At 35.2% G+C, this 9,650-nt stretch overlaps 1 non-coding gene across 1 annotated transcript; it reads right to left on the minus strand.

Moving 5' to 3' along the window:
* Positions 1-514: 514 nt before the first annotated feature.
* LOC128036462 (small nucleolar RNA R71) lies at positions 515-620 on the minus strand. The gene has a single exon (XR_008193257.1). It is a non-coding gene; the product is annotated as a small nucleolar RNA R71 (small nucleolar RNA).
* Between the last annotated feature and the right edge of the window lie 9,030 nt (positions 621-9,650).

The following is a 9,650-nucleotide window of genomic DNA, read 5'->3' on the forward strand; positions in this document are numbered from 1 at the left end:
ATAGATCTTGAAATTTAAAGGACTTTTCAACAAATGAGAAGACAAACAACTCAGTGAAGGACCGAAGATATGAACTTTGAAAACCAAAATCAAGGAAATGGAGAGAATCATGCTCAAAATCCTATCATTGTTACTGATGATAGGGATAGAGCCTTAAGACAATATATCGTGCCATTGTTTCATGAGCTTAATCTGGGTATTAGGAGACTTGAAATTGAGGCACAACGATTTGAGCTAAAGCCAGTTATCTTCTAGATGCTTCAGACAGTGGACCAATTCAGTGGAATGCCTACTGAAGATCCTCACCTTCACCTCAGCTTATTTATGGAGGTGAATGATTCCTTCAAGTTAGTCGAAGTACCCGAAGATGCACTAAGATTAAAGTTGTTCCAATACTTACTAAGGGACAGAGCTTGAGCCTGGTTGAACTCATTGCCACCGGATTCCATTACCACATGGAAAGAGTTAGCAGAACGCTTCCTTATGAAATATTTCTCACCTAGAAAGAATGTTAAGTTGCAGAATGAAATCACTATTTTCCAACAGATGGATGGCAAGTCCTTGTATGAGGCATAGGAAAGATTTAAAGAACTGTTACGAAAATGCCCTCATCATGGAATCCCACATTGCATCCAATTAGAGACCTTCTATAATGGTTTCAATGCTCACACAAGAATGGTAGTAGACGCTTCTACCAATGGTGCTCTCTTTTCTAAGTCTTATAATGAGGCTTATGAAATCATTGAGAACATTTCCAGCAAAAATTACTAGTGGCCAACCAATCGAACAACTTCAAGACGAGTGCAAGAGTACATGAAGTGGACGCCATCACTTCATTTACAGCTCAAGTATCTTCGATATCCTTAATACTTAAAAATTTTACTACTAAAGGGTTTAACAATATTACAGCTAAGCCACCTAACCAATACAAGAATATAGCCCGTGTTTATTGTGGGGAAGGGCACTTGTTCGAAGATTAGCCATCAAACCTAGAATCCGTGTATTACAAGGGTAACCAGAACCAGAATCGAGGTAGGCAGGGACTATAATCCAATTTTTATAGCCCATCTTGGTGAAACCATCCGAATTTCTCTTAGAGTAGCCAAGGGGCTGGACCTAGTAACACTTACACACAACCTAGATCAACCCAGCCACCTAGATTCACCTAACAAGTTCAGAAACCACCACAAGTCGGACCTTCCAATAACGTTGAGAACCTATTGAAGGCATATATGATAAAGAATGATGCCACTTTAAGGAATTTGGAGAATCAAGTGGGTTAACTTGCTAATGAACTTAAGAACCGACCATAAGGTGCTTTGCCTAGTAATACGAAAAATCCAAGAAATCCTAGGAAAGAGCACTATAAGGCATTGACTCTAAGGAGTGGAAAGACGTTAGAGCCCAACACAGTTGAAGTTGAAGAAGAGCTAGTTAAAGTTTGATATAAAGTTGAAATTCAACCGAGTGTGGAAAACCCAGCTTCACTAGAACCAAAATCTGCAAAATTTGATAAGGTCACTTTGAAACCAGTCAATTCTGATAAATTAAAACCTTTGTTAGATGCATAAATGCCATAACATACGAATTGCCTAGTTCAAGTAAAGAATCCTTCACCACCCTACCCTTAAAGACTTCAGAAGGAAAAAATAAGAAACCCAGTTCAAGAAGTTCCTAGATGTACTCAAGCAACTTCATATTAACATCCCGTTGGTAGAAACTCTTAAGCAGATGCAAAACTACGTTAAATTCATGAAAGATATCATGTCCAATAAATGGAGAGTTTGAGAATTTGAGACGGTAGCTCTAACAAAAGAATGTAGTGCATATCTACAAGATAAACTACCCCCAAAGATGAACAACCCTGGATGTTTTATCATACCTTTCAACATTGGAGCATCTTATTGTGGTAAGGCATTGTGTAAATTGGGTGCGAGCATCAACTTGATGTCGATGTCCATATTCAAAAAATTAGGGATAGGGGAAGGGAGACCAACTATGGTTACGCTTCAAATAGCAGATTAATCCTTACCACATCCGGAAGGAAAAATTGAGGATGTATTGGTACGTGTAGACAAATTTATTTTTCCTACTGACTTTGTTGTTTTAGACTTTGAAGCATATAAGGAGGTGCCAATCATCTTAGGAAGGCCTTCCCTAGCCATTGGAAGGACCTTAATTGATATGCAAAAGGGTGAGCTTACCATGTGTGTTCAGGATGACCAGGTAACATTCAATTTTTTTAAATCGATGTGATTTCTTGTCGTAATTGATTAGTGTTTTGTAGTAACCGAGTTAGAAGAAGTAGTCATGGAATAGGAACTCAATTCTGTTGATGACCTATTAGAAAAAATCTTAATGTCAGACCCTCTAAGTGATGAGCAAGGGGAGGAATATTTAGCTTTGTTAAAAGCTGACCAAACGGGATTTAATCTGCAATCCCATTTTGAATATGTGGAATTAGAGAGCTGAGAGTATGTCCAACCAAAAGCGTCAATCGATGAGCCACCTAATTTAGAACTTAAGGTACTTCCTTCATACTTAAAATATGTTTATTTAGGCGACGCTTCTACTTTGCCTGTGATTATTTCAGCTCAACTAACTAAAGAATAGGAAGAGAAACTAATTCTAGTGCTAAAACAATTTAAAAAGGCTATCAGATGGGCCAGAACCAATACCTGAGGTATTAGTCCATCCGTGTGCATGCACAAAATCAACCTAGAAGGTGGTGAGGAAAGGATGATTGATGGACAACAGAGATTGAAACCCATTATAAAGGATCTGGTAAAGAAAGAAATTATTAACTGGTTAGATGCAGGTATAATTTACCCTATCTCAAACAGTTTGTTGGTAGGTCTGGTCTAGTGCGTACCAAAGAAAGGAGACATTACAGTCGTGGAGAATGAAAATAATGAGTTAGTACCGACTATAGTAGTTACAGGATAGAGAATTTGCATAAATTATCAAAAATTGAACAACACGACTCGTAAAGATCACTTTTCTTGGCCGTTCTTAGATCAAATGTTGGATAGACTCGTGGGACGAGACTATTACTATTTTCTCGATGGATACTTAGGGTACAATAAAATTATGGTAGCACTGAATGATTAACACAAAATAACATTCACATGCCCATACAGTACGTTTGCCTTTAGACATATGCCATTTGGTTTATGTAACGCACCTGCTATATTTCAAAGATGTATGATGGTGATCTTTACTAACATGGTGGAAAAGTTTTTGGAAATTTTAATGGATGATTTTTCAGTGTTCAGAGACATGTACGATGATTGCCTAGCCAATCTACCCAAAGTATGAAGGTGGTGCAAAGAAACAAACCTTGTACTCAATTGGGAAAAGTGTTTGTTCATAATACGAGAGGGTATTGCTTTGGGGCATCAAATAACGAGACAAGGGATCGAGGTAGATAAAGAAAAGGTAGATGTCATTTAGAAACTCCCACCTCCAACATCTGTAAAGGGTGTTGGGAGATTTTTAGGACATGCTAGTTTTATCGGAGATTCATCAAAGACTTCTCCAAAATTGCTAAACCCTTATGCAAATTATTGGAGAAGGATATAACATTCAACTTTGATGAAGAATGTTTGAGAGCTTTCAATGATCTGAAGAATCAATTGGTCTCAACACCAATTATCATCACACTAGATTGGGAATTTCCATTTGAATTAATGTGTGACACAAGTGACTTCGCAGTAGGAGCTGTGATAGGCCAGCGAAGGAACAAAGTTTTTCATCTTATCTACTACGCAAGTCAGACTCTGACGGGAGCTCAACTGAATTACACGATAACAGAAAAAGAGTTACTTGTTATTGTATTTTCTTTTGACAAGTTTTGATCTTATCTTGTAGGTACCAAAGTGACTATCTATATAGATCATTCGACAATTAAATACTTACTTGCCAAGAAAGATGCTAAGCCGAGATTGATTCGATAGGTGCTTCTACTTCAAGAGTTTGATCTAGAAATTCAAGATCGAAAAGGGGTAGAAAATCAAGTAGCAAATCAGTTATCCAAATTGGAGCCGTAAGAAGGAACTTCTCCTCTTATACCCATTCATGAGACATTTCCAGACGAGCACATACGTAAGGTAAATCACATCCATAACACCTTTTGTTTTGTTGATTTTGCTAACTATTTAGCTTGTGGCTTGATGCCACTTGAAAAGACATATCAGCAAACAAAAAAAGTTTCTCCACGTTGAGTACTACTTTTGGGAAGAGCCATACTTGTTCAAACAATACGGAGAATAAATGATCAGGAGATGTGTGGCAGAAAATGAGATACATGAAATTCTATATCATTTTCATACAACTCTAAGTGGATGACACTTCGGAAGATCAAGAACAACAACCAAAGTATTGCAAGCCAGATTCTTTTAGAAAACTCTATTAAAAGATGCATATGCCTACGTGAAAAGTTATGATCAATGCTAGAGGGTTAGAACCATAACCAACAGAAATGAGATACCCCAAACAAACATTATTGAGGTAAAATTATTTTATGTTTGGGGTATTGACTTCCTTGGTCCTTTCCCTCCTTTTTTTGGTCACAAGTATATATTAGTAGAAATAGACTATGTATCTAAGTGGGTTGAGGTCGAGGCATATCCAACGAACGATGCCAAGGTAATATTGAAGTTTTTGCAGAAACATGTGTTTACAAGGTTTGGAACTCCTAGGGCTATCATCAGTGATGAGGGGTCCTATTTTGTGAACAAATGGTTGAAATGGTTGCTCGATAGACATAGAGAGGAGCACAAGGTTGCCACAGCTTACCATTCACAAACAAATGGGCATGCTGAATTGGCAAATAAAGAGATAAAAGGTATACTCGAAAAGGTAGTTTGTCCAAACCAACGAGACTGGTCCAAAAGACTGGATGATGCTTTATGATGCTACAGGACAACATACAAAACACCTTTAGGGATGTCTCCTTGTTGGTTAGTTTTTGGGAAAGCATGTCATTTGCCCTTGGAGAAACGAATGCTTCAACTTAATGAGTTAGAATAATTTTGAATATTCTCATATGAAAATGCCAAACTGTTCATGTAACAACCTGTTTTTAGTGAAATTAGAACAGTGGTTTTAGGACCACAAATCTGACATTAAAATATTTATTTTATTGTTATTTTAATGTTTATGGTATGTTAGTAGTGTCGTATAAGAATTTTGTTAAGAAATTTTAACGTTTGCATGCTTAATTAAGTGAAAAGGACTAAATCGTAAATGATTAAAAAGTATAGTTCTATTAACTAAAGGTGTTAAACTGCTATGAATTTTTAATATTGGTGATTTAAATGGTAATTAAACCATTTGATTAGTTGGTAGACAATTATGACATAAAATGAAGTGATTATAAGGTAAACTAATAAGGTTAGTTTAGTAAATTAGTAATTATGTTAATGTAAATTAAGAAAGAAACAACACGTGTCATTTTGTTTCATCTTCCTCCATTGAATTTTGCAAGAAGAAACTCCATGGATGCTTGCTAGGGTCCAGTTAGGTTGTGGTGCTAGCATGGTATGTTTTACAACTTTGTTTTTAATGATTTTTATGTTTTCGGGATCGTTGTAACATAATCTAGCTAGCCCAAGGACTAATTTGCAAAACTATTAAAGGATTAGGGTTTTTCCATGAACATTTTTGTATGATTTATTAAGTTTGATAAAGGATTTCGAGTCCTTGTTGATAAATAAACAAGTTTTCTAAAGTGAGTTTTGATGAAAATGTCAATTAGGGACTTATTTGTTAAAATAGTAAAAGTACATGGTGAAATTATGAAATAGTGATTTGTATGAGTTGATATGTAGTCATAATAAATTCGGCTAGCATGGGTTAGGGATGAAATTGTGTAAATTTCCATTTACGAGCTTAAGAGCTAAATTGTAAAGAAGTTAAAATATTAGGGGAAAAATGTAATTTGCAAAAGTATGAATTTTGGATTAAATTGAATAGTATCTGTATTAAATAGATTGAATTTATTTATTTAGATCAAGATAGACCTCGTATGGATTTAGATCGGGGTAAAGCTAAAGTTGTGGATTAGTCGACTCCATTTCTATGCCTTAATTGTCGAGGTAAGTTCGTATGATTGTGTATCATTTTAATGCTATGGTTTGAGCTATATGTAATGTGTTTATTGTTATGTAACTGAGTAATGTGAATCCAACGTTGTTATAATGACTATCGAGCCCGGTTTGAACCTTAGGAATTCCTAGGATACGAATGACATGTCATTAGGGTTTCCATGTTTCGAGTGCTGGTCTTGAATGTCCTACCGATGACTGACGTCTTGCATTTGTTGCGGATACTCCACAGCTCGTGTGAGTAGCATCGTGTAGCTTACATTCTGACCTACAGCTCGTGTGAGCAGGCCCATTTCACAGCTTGTGTGAGCAATGATGTAAAGGAAAGGAAAGGTTACGGTTATATGTTTAGCACACTTCGTGTGAGCTATCCCGCGTATCCGATGATATTCTAAATGGTTCAACGGGCATGAAAAGGAAAAGAAATGGTAAGTGTTCAATATGAACCCTGATATGTATTTATGAAAAGAATTGAAATGGTGAGTTATATTGAAAGTATGTTATGTTAAGGAAGATGATGAATTCAAATGAATTATGTTCATGTGTAATGGCTTATCTATGTTAAACTCATGTGGATTATATTTGAGTATGCTAACATGTGTTGTTGTTGGTGTTTAGGCTTGTGCCAAGCTTGTGGTTGGATTGTATTATGCATAAATTTAATGTTATGTAATGAAATGGTAAGTTATGTTTTATGTTTTACGAACTTACTAAGCATTGTGTGCTTACGTAGTTTTCTTTCCTATGTTTTATAGATAATTGGAAGCTTGTTCGGTTTGGAAGTTCGTCGGAGACCTATCACACTATCCCACGGATATATAGAGAGATTTCAATGTTTTGGCCACAATTATAATGGCATGTATAGGAAACTTATGTTTAAAGTTTGAGTTGAATGCTAAGTGTTTAATTTAGCATGTATATATGATAGTTGTGTTGTACCATTTGAAAATGGTTAGTTTTGTGTCACTTAGGTGGTTTTGATGTATGAGAACAATGGTCCATATGGTAAAGTTATTTTGATATAGTATGGATCTAGTTTGGTATGTTTGAAATGTGGTCAATTGTGGTATGTTTGGTATGGAAATAAGTTAGGTGTGTATGGTTAAGGTATGGAGAAATATGCACATGTTTGGATATGTTTGATGTTTGATGATTGAGGTGCCTTATTGACACATTGGTTGGATGTATTTCGGATCTTTGAATGAGTATTTTTATGCAGGTTTTGAGCATCTTATAAAGCCTTGATCATGTGTGCAAATGTACTTTGGTATGTGCTTGAGATGGGTGAATGAAATGGCTTGTTTTTGGCAAATTTCTTGTCCACACGGCCTAAGACACGGGCATGTTTCTCAACCGTGTGTGACACACGGCCATACAACACGACTGTGTGTCCCATGTAGTTTAAATTTTTCTAACTTTTTCCTTAATGTTTCAAATGTTCCCGATTTAGTCCCGAATCGTTTCTAAAGTGTTTCTAAGGCCTCGAGGGCTCTAATAAGGGACGATATGCATGTGTATGAATGGATTATGCTATGATTATTGAAATCATTGGAAATGAATTTTTTTAGGTTATGTTTATTCAGTAATTCTTTATAACCCTATTCCAGCGACAGATACGGGTTAGAAGTGTTATAGTTTAAGGAAAGATTGAAAAGATGGCATGACAAGCACATCTGATTCCGAGAATTTGAAACAGGTTAGCAAGTTTTATTGTTCAATTCCATATTAAAGTTCTTTCCAAGTAAGTTAAAATCTCGTTGGTCCAGTCCATTCACTATTCATCAAGTTTTCCTATACGAGGTTGTTGAGCTTCACGGTAAGAAAAGTAATTTCAAAGTTAGCACTCAACACTTGAAACATTACTAGAGGGATAAAATTGAGCGAAATAAAACCTCGCTCATTTTATTAGATTTTTAATTTTCGTCCTTATTTTTCAAATAAATGACTTAGGTTATATTTTCTAGATTAATATGTTAAAATAAATTCTATCTAGGAAATTAGAATTTAAGCTAGACAACTTATAACCCCACAAATCTTTCCCGGAATTGATTTCAACATGATTTTCGAGAAAATGCTTCCTAAGTAGCAAAATAAATTTTAATTTTTGAATAAAATGGTTAATTTTGATCCAAGTTTTAGTTTTCTATTTTATTTTTAAATTATTTTCTAGTTCGTAATTAATTGAATTGTTTTCAATAATTAGTGCATTTTTATAAATATTTTAAACAACTAAAATAAAAGTTTTATTTTTAATTTTAATAAATAAGATAATGGAAAAGAATATATTAATATATTTTATATTATATATTAATTGTTATTAAACGTGTATAGGATTAGAAGTGTTAATATTTTATTAATAATTTATCTAAGAAGTTGAGTTAAACTCCACCCTACCTTCACTTTAAATACCATCATCTTTTCCCTATCCATAAACTCACCACCAACTTTTTCCTTTCTCTCCACCATTAAGTACTACCGGCCCCAACTGCACCCACCAATAACCGTGCGTCCCAACTGCCAGCAACATCAGCCGCGATACCCAGTGCACCTAGTAGCAACCGTGTGCCTTTGCTCCTTTCACACCAACCTGCGCATGCCCTTGTTCCATGAACACTAGCCTTCCACCTTGTCACATCCTTCAAGCCACCACACTATCATCTTCCACCAACACCTAAGGTAGCATCACACCTTTCAATCCAATACCCTAAGCACCCTCCAATCAACCCTAACCTGACACCAGTTGCTTCACCCTCTCTTTTCTTGAGTTCTTATCTAGTTAATTACAAGGGTGGTAAGAAATTTCTTCCAAAATTTTAATTTGATTTAATTATTTAATTGTTCAATTTTATGAATTGTTAATATTTTATTCTAATTAAATTTTTGGAAATTATTATTTGTTTCCATCTCATATAGTATTTAAGTCGAACCATGCCTCGTAAAAGGACTCAATCCTCGGTCCAAGTTGAAGAATCACTAAACAAATTCCATTCTGAAGAAGCCAAGGCAAGATGCGAGAGCATCTTTAAAAATCAACAAATACTTCCAGAGAAGGTTTTACGTTGAAAGAAAGTAACTATACTGATTTCATGACGAGCATTCAAAAAGTTGATGAAGCTTTAAAGTGGGAAGTGTTTTGTGAGAAAATACAAAGTGTGGATGACGAGGTAGTTAGGGAATTTTATGCAAATTTGACCTCAAGTGTCTTCATTGAAATTCGAGGAATTAAGGTACCTCTAAACTCGAGTTCCATTAATGAATTTTATGATTTACCTAATTTCAAATACGACGAAATATTTTTCCTTGATGGGAAATATTGAGGCAGAAAAATTGCAAGAAACTCTACAAGAATTCATAGTTCCAGGTTCTAAATGGATTGTATCGAAACATGAGACTCATACTTGTCATAGAGAATACTTGACCCCATTAGCGAAGGTATAGTTTTATTTTGTCAGATTCAGTCTTATTGTAAGGCCCTAAAAATCCAAGTATTTATTTTTGCACGTTTGTAACACAACTACTTGTTTGCTTTAGTGGTTAAGTGAT

This window comes from Gossypium raimondii, chromosome 13, assembly GCF_025698545.1.
Source record: "Gossypium raimondii isolate GPD5lz chromosome 13, ASM2569854v1, whole genome shotgun sequence".
In the NCBI taxonomy this organism is placed as follows: Eukaryota; Viridiplantae; Streptophyta; class Magnoliopsida; order Malvales; family Malvaceae; genus Gossypium; species Gossypium raimondii.